At 37.8% G+C, this 22,700-nt stretch overlaps 1 pseudogene; it reads right to left on the reverse strand.

Annotated features, from left to right (window-relative positions):
• LOC145814120 (3-ketoacyl-CoA synthase 4 pseudogene) overlaps window positions 1-19,899 on the reverse strand; it is a 44,015-nt pseudogene extending 24,116 nt beyond the window's left edge.
• Window positions 19,900-22,700: the final 2,801 nt, after the last annotated feature.

Below are 22,700 nucleotides of genomic sequence, written 5' to 3' on the forward strand. Positions count from 1 at the left end.
TGCTTGTTTTGGCACCGTCATTAACATGATTTTCAGAGCTTACATTGCATGCCATATGCCCATGTTGTTCCTCTTTTAAGTGTGCTTAAAAGTTGTCTCTATGTGCCTAAGTGTTGGACCTTGCATGCATGCCTATTTGTATGTGTTTTGGCTTCCATTCTTGAGCATGTTGGCCACTGTTTTGGACCTAGTAGAGGGCTGTCCAAATTAGTTTAAGACCATCCCTTTGGCATGTTGTTGCATGCTATACATGTTTGTATTTTTAGGTACTTAGCCTATTAACATGTTGCATGTTTAAGTGTCATTGCAATTGGCATGCTTCTTGTGTTAAGTCGCTTTGCATATTTACATGTGTTATGCCTTTCATGTTGTTGCATGTGTGTCATTAACATTGATGTTATATGCCTTGCACGCTTACTTGTTTAGTTCATGTGCCTATTGCACATGGTTTTGTTGTTTGCATGATCATGTTGCACACTTAGCTCACATGCCTAGGTTGCATTACATTAGCATGCATCTCTTGCCTCTTGAATTGATTATGATGGAGGTTGGGGCCCATTGTTTGTTTTGTGCATTTCATTCCATATTGAAGTTTCACACTTGGCTTTTGGGCCATCACGCATTGAAATGCGCAATTGGTGGTCCGAGAATTGAGCACCATACCCCTTTGAGTCACAAACATGATAAGGGATGTGGTGGTGCATACATTGCTTTGAAAATGCATTGCCATGCCTTGTCTGCCCTCTGCTGCTGTCAAACAAGTTTCTGCAGGAACTTTTTGCCGACCGGCAGTGTTTGGTGCCGACCGGCAAAACAGGTTTGGCCGAGAGCATAATTTTTAGCCGATGACCATTCTAAATGGCCGGTGATGATCTCACTCAGCCGGTAGTGTCCCACAACACTCAGAGAAGCAACCTTGGAAGTTGTGCAATTTTCAGAGAAGCAGAACAGTCAAAGTAGAGGCAAACTTGTGCATGGCAATGACTTTCCGAGCGGAGCCGAGCACGCATTGCATTGGGCCCTCTTCCCGAGGCCGTTTACTGCTTTCATTAGATTAGTTAATTTGTTAATTAATTAATTGGTCTGTAATAATTAATTAGCTTGTAGGTTAATTAATTTGTATTATTCTTTTGGTCCCTCCAAGCGAGGGTGATTTTGTAATAAGTGTGGGTGCGTGTGTGCATGTCTTCCAACCCCCACTTCTTTCTCCCTTTTACTTACCTGCTTTTGATGGTTAGTATTAGGACATGTTTACTTTAGCATACCTTATGCTATGCATGCGTGCATCATTCATCAGTATTGCATGCACCAGGCTCGGCGCATCATACTAACTGCATAAGTATTTCAAATCTAACTTGAATACATGCTACTTGTGCATTTTCACATGTCATTTATAGACTAGCCGAGCCTACTCTAGTGACATTCCGCATGTGTTACATTAGCCATCTTAACATGAACTAGGATCATGCATATGATTACTAACTAGTTTCTATTTTGGCTTGGAGTACTCTGTAAGTCCTTTTGCTTTAGCATACCGCATGTGTGTGAGTGTTGCCATAATTGCATGATTACCATGAGGCTAGCTGCTTATGTGACATAACTGCTTGAATGCCTGTGGATGGAGGTTGAATTACCTAAATTGGGATAATGCATTAAAACTGTGAGTTTTAAGCCCACCAGATAGTGGCAAAACCATCTTTTCTAAAAAGCCCACTCGAGGGTGGCAAAACCTGCATTTTAGCCTACTTGTGAGTAGCAAACCATTTTCAAAACAAGCATGAAATGTTTTGTTCCAATTTAGGCGATTTGGTTTATACTTGTTTGCTGTGCGCATAACATAGTAATTCTAGGCTAATAACCGGAATAAGAACACATAATGTTTTCAAAAACGGATATCACGGTTAGTAGAGGCCGGTCTTCGGACCGGGCGAGAGGGGGTGCTCATAGCTGACCTTCCCCAATCGTACCCAAGCTCCCGAGCCGAGGCAACTTTGGTGATAACGGACACGTGGCCTTTGGCACCGAGTCAGGGTTTCCTAAATTCCCCCATTTTAAAATATTTAGGTGGCGGCTCTGCATCTGGCCAAGCAGTCCATGTTTGGCACTTCTTTTCAAAAATCTGTTTCTCAAAATGATTTGCCGGATTTGGACTCTTTGGTTCAGATTAAGAACCGTGACACAAATCGAGTCCGAACTGTAGTAGCGAGGCCCACGGCGCGTCTACAAAATGCTAGTGCATCAGTGGAAATTTGATTGCATAAAGTGCAAAACTGAAGAAATTAGCAGAATGTTGTGGAGACCGAGCAATGTCTCCCTCCTCTGTATCATACCCATCAAGGAGGTTATCAGCTTAAGCGCGCTCCCTGTGTACTCAATGGATGCCTGTAAATGCATTTGGATGATCAATGTTCGCAGTGAATATATCTGAAATGAAATATGGGATGCAAGTGGTAAAGAGTGGTCCATACCTTAGTCAGGGTCTCTAACCCCAACAAGCTTGTGCATGGCTACTTCAAGCTTAATTGGGACCTAATAAACATCCCCAATATAACGCTAGCATGTCAGTGCAATGGGAAGCTCTGGCCAACCAGTCCTCTACCTCGCCCGGGAAGCCCCTCTAGCACGAGCCCTGGTCGCCCTGGTCACTTTAAGTACCTCTCTCGCAGCAAGAGCTCTCATTCTCTCACCTCCACGAGCACTGGTCAAAGGTGGCATAAGATATGTCTGGATAAAGGTCGCATAGTCACCCTCTGCTCGGAAGTAGTCAACATCCAAGCCCACCATAAACCGAGTGACCTCATCAATAGATAGGTTGTCCGCTGATCGCATGGACTCTGGCGACACCATCAGAATGATCGGGTCAGGTAGGCCCATAGTCTGGCGCCTGAATCGCTCGCTCAGGAACTAGGCCCGATAGACTAGGCCCTCGAGTAGAATACAGAAGTGAGAAATGGCCCAGGCCCCAGCATACTAGTCCCGAATCCCACCCAGCATCATAGTCTATGGGAGCCACATAATCTGCAAATAGAGGTTGTACAGATTATTAGTTGTTGTCGGTTGCTAAAATGTGAATCAAAACAGTTGTAAAGAAAAAATGACTACGTTTTGGGTTACCTCATGAGCAACCATAGTGTCGAAGTAATGGCGCAAGAATGTGAAAATCTCACGGGTCCTGCGCTGGTGCCAGCCGTCATACCTTCGTGATTAAGGGACTGCCAGTGGGAACTCCTCCATGGGCTCTGGGGTCAAAGTCAGAAAATATGCATACATCCATAGCTATAAGGAAAATGCAGTGATATGTGAGCAACAATGTATGAATAGATACAAAAAGTGCAAAGCAGAAACCACAATCTATGAACAGATACAGAAAGTGCAAAACAGAAAGCACAGGTGTTGAACAAATGTAAAGCAGAAAATGTAAAGTGCAAAGAGGGAACTGAGATGCATACCTCCCAGGCTCACCAGTAACCTCCGATCAAGTCTTCTCCTAGATGGGAGGTCAAGTTCATGTATCCATACAAGATGGCAAGGCCGGCTCCGTCCTAGTCATAGAAGCGCACCCGAGGAAGGGTCACCAGGGCGCTCAACAGATATAAGCCTACGGTATTCCACCTGTTCGAAAACAAGGCAGTACTAAAGCCTCACATCAGAAAGCCTCGAGCGTACTGCTCCATCTCCTCTACTGTCTTGAGCTCGCTCCCTCTGAACTGATCGACGAACCAGGTATGTTTGACCATGCATGTCCGGTATATTTGTGAACGCGGTCCCAGCAGCTTAACCAGGCTGCCTCCCCCTCCCCCATGTTTGTATCGAACGGGATTGGATCACCCCCTACGTCTAAGCTAGTGAGCATGGCGAAGTCATAGGGAGTCATTGTTATCTCCCCAGTAGTGGAAAAGTGGGAGGAGTTGGTGGTGTCCCACCACCTCTCCACAAGTGTGCCCAGAAGAAGACGGCTAGCAATGACCTGTGTAAGGCCGGAGCATAATAGGCTGAAGCCGGTCTCGTCTATGATGTCACGAACTCCTACAGGGAGCTTGTCATACCAGTCTCGCGCAATCGTGGCTCCGTACCCTCTAAAGGCACAAGACTCTCCCTGTGGTAAAGATAGATGAATCAGATTAGGCAGTGATGAAAGTACAATAAAAAAATACAGTGCAAGAAATGCAAGTAAAGACAGGCAGGAATGCATGAAAATAGAGATCATACCTCAACTACGACGGATGAAATGTGAGAAGTCGGCTCTCTCAGCAGGAGATCCTCCGACACACCAAAAATGAAGTCGCTAAAGCACTTAATGCCACCAGCTGGCAAGATATATGTGCAAGGATGGTACCTCTCCGGATAAAATGGATGTACTCTCACTGGTAGTGGCTCTGGTTTAGGCTCAGGCTCGAACTTTGCCTCGAGGTTAGCCTCAATACCTCCAGCCGCCTCGGTAAAGACCAGCTCATCTGCCTCGGGAATAGGTGGAAATGTGGGGGAACCTCTGGAGGGGCCTCGTCGTGTGGTGAAGTATCTGCCATCTGGAAAATGGGTGAAAAGTAGGTGAAAAATAAAGAAAAATGAAAAAAAGAATGTAAACTTGGAAAAAGCAACCCTAGGAGAGAGAAAATGGAAGAAAAAGTCAAAGTCAAGAAAAATGCACAAAACTCGAGAGAAACTCGAGGGAAACAAACCTATAAGGGTGAAAATGAGAAAAAAAGTGTCGAAATCAAATTCCAATCGGTTCAAAGTGAAGAGGACTAAGAGGGTTTAGCGAATAAAGTTTGCGTGTGGTGTTAGAAAATGTGTAGAAAATGCAAATCTAGAGAGAATGAGAACCTAGAGAGAGAGAAAGAGAGAACATTTTCGGACATGTGGGTGTGAGGAAATGAGCCCTAGTGGCTTGTACTTAAAGACCCATGTATGAAAAGTCTTTTTTGCCCCGAACTGCCATTGGTGGCCGGTAGGGGGCCGGCAAGGCTCACTGGTGGTCGCAAGGCGGTTCAATAGCCGGCAGGCGGACAACAACCTCCTTCTGTGGCCAGCAGGTGGCCGACGGTCTCCCTCTGAGTTCTAATGTTGTTTTGTGTCTTTGTTTCCCAAGAGTTGCAAGGAAAGTTCACTGTTGGGTTCAGATTGTCTCTACGGAAGCTCAAAACTGTGTTTTGGCGCATGATGTTCGTCATTTGTCAACATGAACAAGGTGTATCCTTTTTAAACATATTTGTAACTCTTCCGAAAGGTAAATCAAAAATTGCTACTGAATTCGTTTTTGTCAAATTATGCTTTTGTTCCTTGCATAAAATATGCATTTCACTTTGTTGCATAGCATATGTATTTCACATTGTTACTTAGAATATGCATTTCACTTCACATATATATTTCACGTGCGTCTTGTATCAACTATGAGTCACGCATAGAATATGCTTTCGCTCTTGTTTCACGCATAGAATATGTATCTCATTTCACACATAGAAGATGCCTTCGATTAATATTGTATCTTGGTTGTTTATCTCGTATAGAACATGCATTATCACTATATCGCACTTGTTAAGTTCTTTACTTTCTTCCTTTGCCAGCATAAGCAAACGATATTGTATGTACGGTTCATTCGGAGGAGTTCCAGTTTGTGCATCTATCGCACTTGTTTACCTTTGTGCATCTATCGCATACCACTCTCCTGTTTCTCGAGACATGCGAAGCACGAGCCTAAGTGGTTTTCTTATTATCTCAGGACCCATGACGCGCGACCCTAAGCGGGTTTCATCTCAGGACGTGCAAAGCACGAGCCCAAGTGATTTTCTTGTTATCTCAAGATGTATGACACGCAGCCCTGGGCGGGTTTTATCTTAGGACGTGCGAAGCACGAGCCCGAGCGATTTTCTTTTTATCTCAGGACGCGCGACACGTGACCCTGGGTGGGTTTCATCTCGGACGTGCGTAGCACGAACCCGAGCTGTTTTCTTGTTATCTCAAGACGCGTGACACGCAGCCCTGGGCGAGTTTCATCTCGGGACATGCGAAGCACAAGCCCGAGTGGTTTTCTTGTTATCTCAGGACGCATGCGATTTTCTTGTTATCTCAGGATATGTGAGGCGCGGCTCTGGGCGGGTTTCATCTCGAGACGTGCGAAACACGAGCCCGAGCAGTTTTCTTGTTATCTCAAGATGCGTGACGTGCGGCCCTGGGCGGGTTTTATCTCGAGATACATGAAATGTGAACCCAAGCGGTTGTTCTTGTATCTCGGGACGCTTGATACGCGACCCCAAGCGATTTCTCTTGTTTCTCAAAACGTGTGAAACACAACCCCGAGCGATTTTCTCAGTTTCTCAGGGTACGTGGAACGCAACCCTGAGAAGTGTTTTCTTTCCTCGTCTCTTGTTTTGGCATGGTTAGAGTGTGGTTTTATCTTCTTTTTGCTTGAAGCTGCTCATTCATGTGTTGTTATTTTTCTTATTGTATTCATTCTTGCTTATCGCATTTGTTATTGCCTATTGCATCATCTCGCATGATCATGAGTTTTTCGAATAGTCGGCTTCGCAGAGCATGTGAATCTAGCTTTCAAAGTTGCATTGTGCATATCATTTGCATTTTGCCCCAAAACTACGTTGGTTTAATTCTTTGTAAAGGGATACGTAGGCAGTCTGCGAGCGCAACAATTTATTTATGCCTTGATTATTTGTCCAAGTCTTACGGCCTTGTCAAAATGGGTCGTCTCTAGGCTTTGATATTCACTCACGTCATTTCATGACTCTGAGTTCTGTCAAAGAGAGGCAACTATAAGCACCCCATTTTTTACGGCCCTTACGACTTGGACGTCCTCGCATGCACACCCGATGATGAGTTTATATGCTTGCCAAATGCTCGAAGTCCTCAACGGAATGCCACAACTTTGAGCCTTTCAAACCCTGTATCTTTGCTGCCTTAGTTCTGGACCAATCCTTGGTTCTTCAAGCTTGCAGTTTTTGGTGGCCTGCCGACCATCATTTTTGGGTTGTCGGCCACCACTAATGACTGGCCAGACACTAGTGTATTTTGCAGATATTTTATGCTAGTTGTGCCAGTTGTTTTCACAGATACATGCATCTATCCCCACGTGTAGGGCTAGATCTCCTTGAGAGAATTTCATGCTTTCTATATATAAGAGGCCTCTCTCTCATGTTTTAGGGTTAGAAAATTTGGAGATCAAAAATTTTCCTCTCCCTCTACCAAATCTCTACACTTTTGCCTATAAATCTTCAACATTTGCCTATACACCCTTACCCAAATCTCATCATCTTTGTGCTAAAATACTTTTGAGCTTGTTTTGAGCTTGTTTTGAGCTCTAGAGGGTGTGTTTACTTGGTTTTGTTGCTTGGAATTGTTTCTTTTCTTCAAGAGGTATAAGGCTTTATATATTTGCTTGCTTTCTCTACTATTATTCCTACTGTTTTGGGCTGCCAAAACTCTGTATTTTTTAGGCTGAAGCTTGGGTTTAAGGCCATTCAAGGTTGAGGGGTTGATAGCCCTTCTTTGTACCTTGTTTTGGAGGTCTTTGCCCTTGTGTTTCCCACCGTTTTACTATTTTTTTCAAACTTTTACACACTGATTTTAGAGCTTTTTCAGTGGCCAAAATCATGTCTTGGAGTTCAAATTTGGAGTGGTTAGCCTCTCCTCCTTGTGTCTTGCTTACTAGCCTAGTTGGTGCCATGTTTTAGCATATTAATCTAGCTATGTTTAGCTCAATTCCAACATATTTTATGACTACTTTTAACCTATTTTAGCACTGTTTTAGGTTGTTAGTTGCCTTTGAGCTTTGCTTTGCATGCATATAGTGTAATAGTCCTCATGAGTTCAGTGTTCTAGACCTTAGACACCATCTTCTTTGCGTTGATAGCATTTATTTATGTTTTTCTCACTCATTTTTAGCATTTAATCATCTCTACAACCTCTCTCCTTTCTTGGCTTTTTATTTTTCTTTAAAAGTAGTTCAAACTATTTGTTTGTTTAAAGCATGAGATTCAGATGTCATGCTTAATGGTTTAATCCCCTAGAGGGTTCATTACCAACAGTATGATGTCTCTTTCATGCCTACAGCAACTTTTGGTTTGAGTTCTCTTTCCATTAGAGGACTTAATCTCACCCTTTGAACGCAATTAATTAAAGGATGGGAAGGTAACTAAAATGGAGTAACTAAAACTTGGAGATAAGAGTGAGCAAGATAATAATTTGGTTATGTTTAATCGGGCGTTAATTGAACACATAGAACTTGAACCATTTCATACTCATTAGTGATGAAATGATTCAAGGTTCCAAGGTTCCGTGATAGGGAGGTGGTCTTTAGAGTCTCTTCTTGTTGCATTTGTTGAACTTGCACACTTTGGCTCACAAGCCATCATGCAATGAAATTGCTTGAGTTTGTGGTTTGTGGCTTAAGTTCACCACTCTTTGAATTTGTTCATAAAAAGGAGGGGTTAATTGTGTAAACAAATCCTTAAAATGCCCTGTTTATGCTCTGTTTGTTTTCTATTGCAGCAAGATAAACATGTGCAGTAGTGGCTAGCAAGCCATTTTCCATGGCCAACAGGTGGCTGGCAGACCACCTTTGATGGCCGGCCGGCCATCACTAGTGGCCAGCATTCCTCATCACTGGCTGGCCGGCCACTGGTGCAAAATTCAATAGTGAGTTTGTAAGGCAGAGCAGAATGAGCAACAGTGTTGGTCTTCAACTGTGCAAACAGAGACATTCAAAAGCAAAACAGTGGTCTTTTTGGGTGGAAGCCAAGCATACACATGAACATTCCTCGTTTCCCGAGGCATAATAGTTGGTTGTTTAGTTTAATTACTTATTTGAATTGCACTTGTGTTGTAATTATTTAATTAGTTAGTTAACTAATTAATTAATTCAAGTGTTGTAATAATTAGTTAAGTAGTTTAGCTAGTTTATTCGTTTTGGTTTGTAATAGTTAGATTAATTAGCTTAGCTTTAATTAGTTAGTTAATTAGCTTAGTTTAATCGAACTCTCCTTCGTGAGAGCGCAATGTAATAATGTGTATGTCTTCCAACCCTACGTCTTTCTCCATTTTATTTACTAGCTTATGATAGTTAGTTTAGGAACATCACGTTTTGTTTAGCATACTCCATGTTTCCATCCATTTGTATTGTATGCACCAAGGCTCGGCTCATCATTCTTACTGCATTGTCGTTTCAATACTTCTTTGAATACGTGCTTAGACCGCATGTTATCAAATCAATTCATATGCCATGTTAAGTAGCCGATCCTATTTAGATTGCATATCGCATGTATTGCATTAGTCATCTTGCATAGTTAGGAATCATGCATTTTTTCTAACTCTTTGTTTACTTTTGCTTGGAGTACTAAGTGAGCTTTTATTCACTTTAGCATAATTGCATGAGCGTGATTGCCATTTTTGCCATGTTTAGTATACTTGCCATGAGGCTAAATGCTTAAGTGTTAAATTGCTTGAATGCTCGTGGATGAAAGCTTATTGCTTGAATTTGGAATAATTTGAGCAATGTTCATATGCGATCACTTTTTCAAGTAGTACATATTTCGAAACAATTTTGCAAAATGAACATGAATCAAATGTTGCAATTCTTGCAAGTTAGTCTATACTTGAGTGTGTTTGCGCATCACATAGTAATGCTAGCCTAATAACCGGAACAAAAGCATATAATGCACATAAGATTCATATTATGATTAATAGAGGCCAATCTTTGATCGAGCAAGCGGGGGTGCTCAAATGTATTCCTGACCTTCCCCTTTCGTACGTAAGTTCTTGAACTAAGACAATCTTGGTGATAACGGACATGTGGCTTTTGGCATGACTCATGGGTTTCCTAAATTTCCTAAAATATTTAGGTGGCGACTCTGTATTTGGCAAAGCAGCCCATTTTTGGCAATTTGCTTCAAAATCAATTTTTTAAAAGATTTACCGGATTTGGACTCTTTGATGTTTATCAATTTCACATTGCACTTGTAAAATTAGATTTAGAACTGTAGGAATTCGAACTGTAGGGCTTATTTCGAACTTTCGAAAGGGGGGCGCGAAAAAGTCAAGCTACAGGGTTTAATCCGTTCAGATTCTTAGAGAGAAAGAAAAAACAAAGTGTTATATATTAGAGAGTATATATGTATTGTTTCCTTGATGATTTGAAGGTGATCAATTGATCAACGAACTTCATTGACTATCATTAAGGGTTATTTTGTTCTTTCATTTAAAAAAAGAGAGAGGTGCTCATCGATGGATTTCAAGGAACCTGGGTCTAAAATTTTGGTAGATTCCAAAGTGACTCATCGTTGTAGATTCGACATTAGCGTTGTGGATTCAACGTTGGGCAAAACAATTTTGAGGTGAATATGGTGGTAGAAAAGGCACATCGGGTTTGATTAAATTCGGGCGTAGATTCGCTAAATAACTGAGGATTCTCATGTATAATTCTTTTTTAATTAAAGAATTATAATAATTGAAAACATGTAAATAATTAAAACCAATTCTCTAATAATTGTTGGGTGGCGAAGGGGTGATGTGGAGTGGCGGTGGGGAGGTGTTTAAAGAAAAATATTTCATAAATAAAAATTTTATGCCTAAAATTCATGTAAAATCAAAGAATGAGTGTCTACTGCATAGGTATATGTGAGGAAGCATTTTATGAATGACATCTCGTGGTCGAGATACCGCTCAAGTGTCAACTAAGATGTCATGTGGGTGAGGCATGTTGCCGAAATAATTATGGTATGATCGAGATATGGTGCGATAATACCAAGATCATGGGATATCTGGATAGAGGGCAAGAGTCATAGATTAGAGAAGGTTCTTAGTCTAGATAAGGATAAGACTTTTTAGGAGTTTATCCTCATCTAGCCGAGAGTCTAAGATAAGCATTGTGCTTGAGTCCTATGAAGTGAGACTTCTAAGGGACTAAGTCAATGCTGGCTATAAAAGTACGGCACCATCATGGGTCTAAGGTACGCTTTAATTTGTGCATTGAGTACTTGTGTAATATTTTTTAGAAATTGTTTGACTGACTTGATCGTCGGAGTATTCCTGTGTAGACGAATCACCTCGGAATTATCATTTTCTTGTTGGCAAGTTATTGGCTTAATCTATTCTGTCGCGTGCTCTCTAACTAAATTCTATGTTTGGTTATGTGGTCAGAAATCAGCACCCACAGTATATATACACCCAATTTAGTTTAAAGAAAAATAATTTATAAATAAAATTTGTATGCATAAAATTCATGTAAAATGATGTGAAAGGGACAATTTTACAATTTTAAACCACAACAATGAGTGTTCTTTTTTTTTTATTTTTTGTTAAAATAAACAAATCAAAAAAAATTACATTATTCTATATGAAATTTTTTATATAAAAATTATGCTTGTATTTAACATTACAATTTTTAAAATAAATGAATGATTTAGATTTTCCAGTGCCCTGCACTACACCAACATTACTATTTTTGTATGCTGGGAGAGTATCAGGCATTGCTGTCAAATAATACATTCTACCAATCACAAAGACATATATGTCTTCTATTGTCTCTCAAACACCCAACATAAATATAATAGACTTCACTGTCAAATCCAATCACAAAATAAAGGAAGGTATCACGTGGTCAAAATTGCAAAAAGATTAAAAAAAAAAATTTTAATTAATGAAAAGTATTTTGTAATTAGTAAAAGTGTCTTGCATTTACTCTTTTTTGCCTTTTTTGTGTGTCATAATGGCACTGATTAACAAGACTGAAAAACAATGGATCACAATTTAATCTAAACCATATAAACTTTATTTTTGGAGCAAAAATTTATGATAGATAGTATTTTTCATTGAAAAATTATGTTGTCATTTTTTCCTACACTAAAATGTATTTTTACTCATATTTATTAAAAAGTGTCTTGTATGTAGTTTTTTGCCTCTTTCTTGTGCCTTAATTACACTGGTCAACAAGACCTTCAATGAAAAATAATGGCTCACAATTAAATCTACACCATATACTTTATTAGCAGAGCAAAAATTCATGGTAAATAGTATTTTTCAATGAAAAATTATGTTGTCATTTTTTCCTACACTAAAATGTATTTTTACTCATATTTATTCATGTGATTACACATCTTCGGCATTAGTTTTGTCATTAAAAGAAGGTTAGTGTAATTATGTGAAATTTATGAAATTTAATTGTTGTTGTTGTTGTTGTTATTATTATGATTATTATTATTATTTGTTTTTTGCAAATCTGAAGAATGATTGAAGTAATTTATCTAATCCTAAAAATTAGAAAATTATAGTTTACGGAAACATTTTTTATATAGAAAATTAACTTTAGTTGAATAATGTATTAACAATATCTTTATATTAAAAATCATCTTAAATTGTGTTTTATTTGAAGGTAGAATATTCAAATGTAACCCCATATGTAGAAAAATTATGTTATGACCTTGTTGAGCATTACTAAAAGAGTGCATAGAAAGTAAAAATCAGGGACCAGACTTATAAAGATGTGACTTACATTACATAAAGTTTAATTTTAAGTCATATACTTTTTTTCTCTTTTTTTTTTTTACCATGACGTCAAGTTATATTCCATTTTCAAAGTGGGAAGAAAAGAATAGAAAAAACTATTCGAGCCAATGTTTGAATGACATAATGAGTTGGTTTACTATAGTCTAATTATAAATTGAAAGTTGATGGTAGAAGTTGAAACATCTGTAAGTAGAAATAAAAATAAAAATAAAAATAAAAATTTATATAAGTTATTTTTGTCACATATAATTTGTAAGTAGAAATTGTGTTAAAGACTCTAGCATCTCACATATATATATATATATATTATATTAAAAGTAGTATTTTTCTCATGCTTAGGTGGCACATTATAAGGGTTTACTTTTTTTCTAAAAGAATCATGTCATCATGTATTTTTCTTAATTACATATAAAATTCTACACAAACTCAAACCTAATTTAAATTATATTAACTTCACCTATTTTATATGGTCTTTATTTGACAAATATTTCTTTTCTATATATTTTTCATCGTAAATTGAAATAATCCACAAACCAATACTAATTTTTCGTTTTACATTTTTTTTCTTAATTCTTTCAAGGGTATTAGAATTTTTTTAATACTAAATTGCCTCTTTTTTCCGTGTATTATTCTATACCCAATACCAATTCTATATTATTGTCGTTTAAATTTTATAGTGATTCTATATATGAAATTATACTTTATTTCCTACATTATTTTATAATCACAACTTACAGGAGAAAACATTTTCACAATAACAATACTCTCAAGGAACCTTTAAGGTTTGGATTTACTGCTTGAATTACTTTTTTAATTGTTGAACAGTTAGTTTTTTTATGTTTTAATATCATATTATAGATGATTAATCACTCTATATACTGATATGTATTTATTGTTTGGATGTTTTCATTATTTTTTATTTTAGGGTTTAGATGTTATTATGTAATTCTTTCTTGATTAGTCATTGTTAAAATTCTTTTATATAGTCGATATTTCAATTTAATTAAGAGTGTTTATTTTACAATCTTATAATTTCATATACATATATATATATATATATAATATAAAATCATTATATAATAATCCAATTATAGCATATTTATATTTAATTTTTTAAATAAATATTATATAATTTCTATTTCTACATATTTTTATTTTCCAAATGAATCTAAAAGAAAATTAAATAGTTAGAATTACTTTTAATTTTATGTTACTAATTCTTCTTATAATTTAACTATTATTTTTCATATCAAAGTGAGTATTTATTTTACTATTTATAATTTAATGTATATCATACAAAATTGTTGTATGATAATTACATTTTTATAATACGATAAAACTAAAATTATCAAAATACATAAATAATTTAACTAAAATTAATATATATATATATATATATAAATATTCAAGTAATAATTTTATAAAACGATAACGCCGATATTATCAAAAATAAATAATGAAAATCATACTTTAATTTTTATTTTAAATTAAAATTAAAATTATTATTTTATAGCACACATTGTAACATCAAATATTTTTTTTAATATATATAAAAAAATAGCATTTGCATTGCAAGGGTTAATTGCTAATATTTTCTAAAATTTGAAAAAAAAATTATAAATAACTTTTTAATGTTTAGTGTAACTTATTGTAGGTTAAAATAATCAAAAAACACAAGTCAAAAACACTTGTCTAGCTTATAGAAAATTTATTTATTTTCAACTCATTTAAATTATTTTTGCTTAGGGGTTGTTTGGTATGTATTAAAGTGGCACGTCTTTTTATCTTTTAATCTTATTCGGGTCACATTATCTATTATTATTATTATTACTATTATTATTATTATTATTTTATCAGCAAAAGAAATTTTATTGATGAAAATTAAATGTACAGAATACAAAGATGAACATTAATAAAGGGAGACGAGCGCCAAAATATGAAAGCAAACTAGACGATTCTAGCTAGGCTGGGATCGGAAAGCAAGCCAATCATCTACTAGCACTACACCAAGGTTGAAGAGAAACCAACCGAACAAACAACAAAAGAAAGGAAATTCAACCCACCCCCAACACCCAAAACACCAATCTTTACAGTCCACCTACACCTCATACCAAACAAATCCCCTTTCAATTCAGACCCTTATAACAACCAATCACCTCAAACCAATACCCTCATCTCTTGAAATTTGGAAGTACCATGGATGCTTTCAATAACTTCTTTTTCCTTTCTTTATTTCTTTGACTAGCAATGTTAGGGTCTGAGGCCTTAAGATCACCTCCATCCTCAAGCCTCTTAGAAGATTTCTCAATCTTGACCGAATTGCTACTCACTACCGGAATGGAAGGCTTTTTAACAACGTCAACCCCTTTTATTACTCCTTTTGGCCCAAGACTTGGCTCATCGGATAGTTGTACACTTTTATTATTTCCAATAAGAACTCCTAGGTATACATCAGTGGATTTAGGCCTCCAAAATAATAAAAGAACATTACCTATTAATTGGGTCATATTATCTCTCTATCACATTACATATCTTTTCATAAAAAATTCAAAAATTATTTAAATCATTCCAAACAACTACTTAATAAGCTATACCTAAAAACTGAACCAAATAGTTTAACACATGCTCCCAAACAAAATAAGTTATAAACAACTTTGATGAGGATCGCCCACCATGGGTTCTTGTTTCGGCAATTCGAACTGTTCATTTTGTCGAACAATTCGCGTGCTTCATCCATACAAAAATTAGGTGAATTCGATAATTATAAACACAATTATCACAAAAAATATAAATGATATTTATTTTTAAAATGTCACGATCCAAACTTGGTATCCGGAGGTTTGGTGTCGCAACAAAATAATAACTGAAATCATGACAAATTAATAGTGCAGCGGAGTAAAATAAAATGATACCCAAAACTTTTTTAATAATAACAGAACATATACATTGGAGCTTCTATTTAGTTTTATTGCATGAGCCTAGATTATGATTATAAAGTGTCTTGTGCCTACCCCACGTACTAGTCCTGACATATCACCTGAAAGTGGTAAATAACTACAAGCACATGACAAAGTGGGAAATATTATACCGAGAGCATGAGAGTATAAAAATCACCATGGATAATTATTGGCTTAAACAGAGTTTGATATTAAAATACAGAATATAAAATACGAAAATCATTTTGAATAACAAACATATAATATATAGATCATATAAATAAAATAATCATAACTACGGTACAAAACAGAATCGAACAGAGGTCACCGGGATGACAATCAGAATAGAGATCAATGTATTTATGACAAACAAAGGATCACAAAGTGGCAAAATAGAGGCCAATGGTTATTTAAATTCCCAAGGCATGAGACTCCCATGGTAGTACTTACAGAAAATAACTGTTTACAAAATCATTGTCAAATAATTTTTAAAATTTAAACAAACATATCTATGGGTTTCATATAAGCAATTGTAGTTCAGAAAATAATTAACGTAATATAAATATAAGTTATAAAACATAACTTATATAAAATAAATTATAATAATTCAAAATATACGTAAAATATATTATAGTGACTTAATGTATAATATAATTCACTTAGATATTAACCCTTAATCTTTACTTTCCTAATATTTCTAGTATGCTGCCCTTAATTATATCCTTTTTTTTCCTCCTGCTTAGGCCTCGTTTGGGAACAAGTTTTTTTAGTAACTTTTTAGCTAAAATGTGATGTAAAAAAAACTAGCATGTTTGGGATGATTTTTTGGCTTTGTACAAAAAAATGTGCGAAAAGTAAAGAGAAAATAGAATCTTTAACTTTTTGGTATAAATTTTTAATTTTTTTAACAACCTTTTAACTTTTTTTACTAAAAGAGACACTTGCCAAACAAGACCAACAACCCACGAACCCCTCTATTTATAGTTGGTGAAAACCCTTAGTCCCCAATCAACCGTTAACGTGTGGCAAGTTATAACTTGGCCATCTATTCCACCTGTCCCTCTAGATTAGGTGACTCACCAACTAATTAAAACTATACATGCATATTCATCAAGCTAGGCTTGAGAGCTTAGAGGGCACTCTTTTTTATTTATTTATTTATTTTAATTTTTGACTTAATTTTAATTTGGCCCACTGTTTAAACTAATTATATATCATGTTTTTTTGTATATTATATAATCCCCAATTAAATTACATCTTTAGCATGTATAGCTATGTATTATTATCATTATTTTTATTTATTTATTTTCTTTTCTTTTTATAACTTAATCAACTCCAATTCAGTCCTAATTAATAAAATTTTAAATTTACTAAGCTGAAATCAAATATTTAATTAAACTCTCATATAGTTTGTGTAGAGATATATTTTCTGAGTACCAACACGTGGCTAAGGTGACGCCGACGTGTTAGCCGAGGTGCCACGTGTCCGGGTCATAACGCCGAGGTTATCTCGGCGAGGCTGAGGTTACCTCTAAAGATATCGGAATCCAAGATAAGCGGATAAGGCACAAGAGTCCTAAAAAAAGGGGGAAGACTACAGTTGGGAAAGGATAAGACTCTAAGGGAGTTTATCCCAATCCTACTGGGAGTCCAAGATTGATAGTAATTCTAAGTCCATTAGAGCTAGGCTCCTGTTGGGACAATGATTAAATTAGCTATAAAAGAGAGGCACCCCCGTGGGTTTAAGGTACGGAATTTATATTCTGAACAGTGAGATTTGCACTATTGATTATCTTTGAGAGATATACTGACATGATCATCGGAGTGCCCCCGGGTGGACGAACCACCGTCGAAATCTTCTCTTTCTGTTACAGGTTAGCCAGGTGTCATCTATTCTGCTGGTGTTCTCCAGCTGAATACTGAGTTGGGTAGTGTGATCGGAAAATCACTCACACAATTTGGCACCGTCTGTGGGAAAGAAAGTAGAATAGATGGCCAGTAATGGACAGAAGGAAAAGATTGGGGATGACACTCCTGCTAGGAGTGGAAGACCTATTGACCTTGATATCACAGGAGACGAATGCAACGCAAAAACTCGTGACCAGAATCACGGAGTGAAAGACGTCGGCCAGACTGGCGACACACCAAAGAAACCAGATCGAAGTGGATACTACAACGAGGACAACCTCTAGGTTTGGAAAGATAGGTGCCTACGGAGGGATGAAGAGGTAAAAGAGATGGCAAACAAATTGGCAGACCTGTAGTCAGTCGTCAATTTCATGATGCAAAATAACATAATGCAGCCATCGTTCCCGCTGCAGGACACGTCGGTTCCAGCGGCCAATACCCAAAAGGGAGGGTAGAAAACAATCCCCGTAGCCCCTCAGCACAACGGGAGAGATAGATACTCTCACCGACCTTCTAGGAAAGTCGGACGAAGAGAGTCAAGAAGAGAAGAATCACGGAGGATGCATCGCACAAAGGAGGCAGACCCCAAAGGACATCGGAATGTTCAGGGGCAAGCACTGTGCTTCGACACAACTCATGGAGAAGGGTCGAAAAGGACTCACCACGAGACTGAAAGTAGCGCACCAAAAAGATTGAAAGTAGGAGATAGCCGAGCTCCTGGGCGGACGAATGAGGACTTAAGAGATTACCTCAAGAGGAAACAACAGAATGCCGACGCCGAGGTAACCTCCCCAGATAAGCCGAGGACACCATTCTCAGTGGAATTATACAGGTTTGAGGTGCCGAAGAGATTTAGTATGCCGAGGTTTCAAATATACGATAGTAAGTCAGATCCCAACTTCCACGTTGGACTATATTTGAACTCAATGGCATTGTATAGTGGGAATGAGCCGTTGCTCTGCAAAGTGTTCATTTCATCCTTCGGGAACAGCAGCTGCTCGCTAATTGGGAGCACAAGAGGACCCAATGTAGTGATGTTGGTTTTAAGAGCCCCACCGGTAATTGCCATGAGGTCTTTTGACAAGGACACACCAGTCTTCCCAACATCATCCTGCTCTTGATAAACACATCGAAAAGCCTTGTCATCAGCCCCCTTATGGGTCCTCACAACATGAACAAGCTTATACTTAGCCCGCATCCTATCAACAGACTTATTCGATAACAAAACCGCAGAACCCCCAACCCTAAACAAACAATTGGGTATCAACATAGACTTATTATTCCCAAAATACCAATTTTGAGTAATGTTTTCAGTACTAACAACAACAGCACAAGTATTTCGATGAATTTGCAACAAGTCCTTAGCAAGATCAACGGCATTTACCCCTACACTACAGCACATACCCCCCAAATTGAAACTCCTGACATTTCCCCTCAGTTTATACTTATTAACAATCATAGCAGAAAGCGAAGGGGTCGGATTAAACAAACTACAATTGACAACAAGAACACCAATATCCTTAGATTTAACATTAGTATTAGCAAATAGATTGTCCAGAGCACCAAACATGACTTGCTCGGCCTCATCTCTCGCGGCGCATGCTTGAGTGTGTTGTGTGGCTTAATTCATCACTTTTGGCTACTGATTTAGACCTAGTTGAGAGCCGTCCATCTTTGGTGTAAGCCCATCTTACCATGTTGTCGCATGCTTGTTTCATTTCGTATGTTGTCGCATACTTGTTTAAGCTTTGCATACCTCGCATGCTCACATGTTCATGTTGCATTTTGTCATGTTGTCCAAGGTCATCACCTCACATCATGCTTATATGCTTGTTGCATGCTTGGTTTAGTTGCATGTTTGCACATTTAGGTCATGTTGCATGTTTGCCATGCTTATGTGTTGCATTGCTTGGATTAAGTGTTAATCTGGGCACGAGGAACGAGGGGCGTTTCATACTTCAAGTGATGGAACGTGTCTCAATTCTTGGTCGCCGAAGCTCTTGATGATTCATGATAGAGTTCTAGGCTTTACTTGCCTTATTTGTGCATTCATTTTCATATTGATTGGCACAAGTTGGATCTTTGGCCATCATGCATCGGGATGCGTGATTGATGGTCGTGGATCCGATTAGGCCTCTCCCTTGATGTTTTGAGGTGATTTGGAGTGCCGTGGTGTGTACATGTCCTTGGGAAACCCTCTATTTTCTCTATTTTGTGCTTCGTTGCAGTTTGGTGTCACAGCACACCAGTGGCCGGCAGCCTGCCACTGATGGCCGGCAGTGTGCCATCCTTGGCCGGCGATGGACCACCTTTGGCCGGCAACTGTCCTTTCATGGCCGGCAGGCCACTGGTGAACTCTCCAGTAGTGTTTTGGTAAGTCTCAGCAACAAGCACTGGAAGACACCCTACAAACAGAGCCTCTAAAGAGCAACCGGAAGGCCTTCCGAAGCGAGGAACCGAAGTGAGCATGCATACCCTCCTCTTCTTCAAACAGAGCTGAAACAGCATCGTTTACTGCTTTCCCTATTTGTTTGTTGTCTTTCATTTGATAGTTAATTAATTTGTTAATTAATTAAGTTGTGTAATAATTAATTGTAGCTAGTTATTCATTCGGTTCTGTAATAATTAATTAGCTTGTGAGTTAGTTAATTAGGTGGCTTGTATTATTCATTCGGCCCCTCTGAGTGAGGGCAAATTTGTAATAAGTGTGGGTGCGTGTGTGCATGTCTTCCATAGCTTGTGAGTTAGAACACATAATGTTTTCAAAACTCGATATCATGGTTAGTAGAGGCCGATCTTTGATCGGGCGAGCGGGGGTGCTCACGAAGTAACCTTCCCCAATCATACCCAAGTTCCCGAGCCGAGACAACTTTGGTGATGACGGACACGTGGCCTTAGGCAACGAGTCAGGGTTTCCTAAATTTTCCAAAATAAAATATTTAGGTGGCGACTCTGTATCTGGCAAAGCAGTCCATGTTTGGCACTTCTTTCAAAAAATCTGTTTTCAAAAAATGATTTGCCGGATATGGACTCTTTGATGATTCATCAGTCTTGCATTGCACTCTGCGAGATTAGATATAGGACCGTGACTTTTGAATCCGAACTGTAGTGTGCCCATATGAACAAAACGGGACGGGGGATTCCCTCCCGGGACGTTCGGGGACGTCTACATGGATGTTAAGACAACTTTCTTAAACGGTGATCTAAATGAAGAGATCTATATGGAGCAACCCAAAGGGTTTGTAGTGCCGGGGAAAGAAAAGAAAGTGTGTCGGCTTGTAAAATCTCTTTATGGATTAAAACAAGCACCTAAGCAATGGTATGAAAAATTTGATCATGCTATGCTTACTAATGGGTTTAAGATAAACAAATGTGACAAATGCGTCTATGTTAAAAACACTGACCAAGGATATGTTATAGCTTGTCTTTACATAGATGACATGCTTATCATTGGAAGCAGTCAAAATATGATCAAATTAACTAAACAAATGCTTAATAAAAGATTTGATATGAAAGATATAGGGCTCTCAGATGTAATATTAGGAATAAAAATTACTAAAACATCTGACGGATTTGCATTATCTCAATCACATTATATTGAGAAAATTCTTGATAAATTTATCAATGATGATATGAATGTAGCTAGAACACTTGTAGACATCAGTCTTTATTTATCGAAAAATAAAGGTGATGCAGTGTCTCAGTTACAATACTCCTAAATCATTGGAAGTCTAATGTACCTAATGAATTGTATTCGTCCTGACATAGCTTATGCAGTCAGTAAATTGAGTAGGTACACTAGTAACCTCGGAGAAGACCATTGGAAAGCGATCATTCTGGTTCTTAGATATCTAAGATTTACCCGTGATTATGGTTTGAACTTTACTTGATATCCAGTAGTACTCGAAGGTTATTGTAATGCCAATTGGATATCAGGTTCTGGGAGGCGCTGTTGTTTCTTGGAAATTCACGAAACAAACATGCATCGCATGATCCACAATAGAATCTGAGTTCATTACTTTAGACAAAGCAGGAGAAGAAGCAGAATGGCTTCGTCACTTCTTATAAGATATTTCAATGTGGCCAAAACCTGTGCCAGCTATCTGCATTCATTGTGATAGTCAATCTGCAATAGGCAAGGCAAATAATCATATGTATAATGGCAAGTCACAACATATTCGTCGTCGACATAATACCGTAAAACAATTGCTCTCAAATGGAATAATCTCAATAGATTATATAAAATCTAAAGAGAATATTGCGGATCCGTTAAGAAAAGGTTTGACTAAAGAGCAAGTGTATAGTTCATCAGAGGGGATGTGATTAAAGCCTATTACATAAGAGTCGTCATAATGGTAATCCTACTTAGATGATTGAAGATCCCAAGAACTAAGTTCAAAGGGACAACTAAGTTATGTGTGGCTCAATAGAAATCACCAAATGATTAAAATTCCCTACCCATTCCTATGGTGAGAGTGATATCTACAACATGTGTTGTATGCAGGGGTCTAAGGATAAGCTTAGTTTTTAATGATTACTTATATCTTGATTTAGGCATAAAAATCTAGACGAGTATAAAGAGATACTCACAATAAGAATCACCTGTATGAGTGTCGAACTGGGGCTAGTTCTATGAGAATGAAGAGGCTAAATTTTCTAGAAGCACTCACGAACAACCAGGAGCGTTTAAGGCCAAAATGAACACAACCGTAAGAACCGCGATGTGTCAGAAGATATTTTGTGTGAAATCTATTGTCTTGGCTTACACACACGGCTGAACAATTCAGGGCATCGCGCCCATTGATTAGCTAGTAAGTCCGATAGGTTATCACTAGGGAAGGTTTAAGGCCGAAAGCTACCTATCCTGATGCAAGATATTTTCCATTTATACTCTTTCGACAAATTCTACATATTGTTGCATATCCGTTGTCATCAAATTCCATTCATGTAGGGGATTGTTAGAAATGGTTTTGGAAATTCTAAAAAAGTAGAATTTTTTCTAAACTTTGGTCTAACTTTTAGGTGGGACCCATGCGCCAAAGTTGGCGGGTCTAAGTGGTAACGCGTTCTATGCCACGTTGTGATTCACATAATGTATTTGATTGCACAAAATCATTATCGGGTAAATAGGAAATTGAAGCCAAAAAGATCTCCATGGAAATGGTGTTTTTGGTGAAATTTCCTAAAGGTTTGAATAATGGCTTGTCCCACATTGATTTGGTGGGCATACTTTGAGTGGGTTTATGAAGGTTTGAGTTTGGAACTTGGGGTAGGCCCCAAAGGGCACCCAAGTTTTGTAGAGAGGGAGGTTATGGACAAAGTGGGCTAGACCAATTGGACCCAAAA

The sequence above is a fragment of the Camellia sinensis genome, unplaced genomic scaffold (genome assembly GCF_055761805.1).
Source record: "Camellia sinensis isolate YWXY unplaced genomic scaffold, ASM5576180v1 Unanchor1, whole genome shotgun sequence".
Taxonomy (NCBI): Eukaryota; Viridiplantae; Streptophyta; class Magnoliopsida; order Ericales; family Theaceae; genus Camellia; species Camellia sinensis.